This window comes from Schistocerca piceifrons, chromosome 5 (assembly GCF_021461385.2).
Source record: "Schistocerca piceifrons isolate TAMUIC-IGC-003096 chromosome 5, iqSchPice1.1, whole genome shotgun sequence".
NCBI classification, from domain to species: Eukaryota; Metazoa; Arthropoda; class Insecta; order Orthoptera; family Acrididae; genus Schistocerca; species Schistocerca piceifrons.
The window spans coordinates 604063263-604064358 of record NC_060142.1 but is presented as its reverse complement, the minus strand read 5'-3'; positions in this window follow the sequence as shown (position 1 = coordinate 604064358).

The following is a 1096-nucleotide window of genomic DNA, read 5'->3' as shown; positions in this document are numbered from 1 at the left end:
CTTTGTCTTGAAGATGGCACAGCCTGGCAGATGACGAAGCGTTTCCTCCGCCGCACGCAACGTATCCCCCCGCTGCTGGTCCATGGTCAGGCTGTCTGCGAACCAGCTGCGAAGGCTGATGCTCTTGCTGACGTCTTTGAGGCGGCGTTTACGCCTATCGAAGACCCGACTGACGCTGTCACCGACGACCTGGTTGCTGACCGGCTCCCACGCTACCTGGAGGCACGTGACGACGATGACGTCATTGAAGAGACGACGGCGGAAGAGGTGTCGACCATCTTGCGTGCCCTGCACCCCAGGAAAGCTGCGGGCCAGGACGAAGTTTCCAACGTCCTGCTCCAGAAGTTGCCGCCCGTGGCTGTCACTCATCTTGCCGACGTCTTTAATGTCATCCTCCGGTCCTGCAGCTTTCCTCAGTCCTGGAAGCATGCGGAAATCGTGGCGATTCCGAAGATGAGAAAGGATCTGCGGCAGCCCGTGAACTACAGACCTATTAGTCTCCTGCCGGCCGTCTCCAAGGTCTTCGAGAGGGTGTACATCAGGCGGCTGCAGCGCCACGTCGACGAGGAAGGCCTCCTGCCCGAAGAGCAGTTCGGATTTCGCAGGGGCCACTCAGCCATTCATCAACTCCTTCGGTTGGTGGAAGATGCGTTCGTCGCCCTCGAGCAGCGCGAGTTCTTCGGCGCGGTGTTCCTGGACGTGTCGCGTGCTTTCGACAGCGTGTGGCACCGCGGCCTCTTGTTCAAGCTTTTTGAACTTGGGGTCCCGACGTCGCACGTACGTCTCATCGTTTCCTATCTTGCTGATAGGACCTTCCATGTGCGGGCTGCGCAGGGCTTGTCCTCCGTCCGCCGCATCAACGCCGGGGTGCCACAGGGCTCGGTCTTGGGGCCACTCCTGTACTCGCTGTACACGTCTGATGCGCCGAAGATCGACCGTGTGCAGCTCGCCCTGTACGCGGATGACACGGCTCTCTACACTAGGAGCCTCAATGCCGCTGTCATGCGCCGCCGTCTGCAGCTCGCCGTTGACACCCTGGCAGCCTGGGCAGTCAAGTGGCGTCTCCTCTTCAATGGTGCCAAGACTCAGTTCCTGA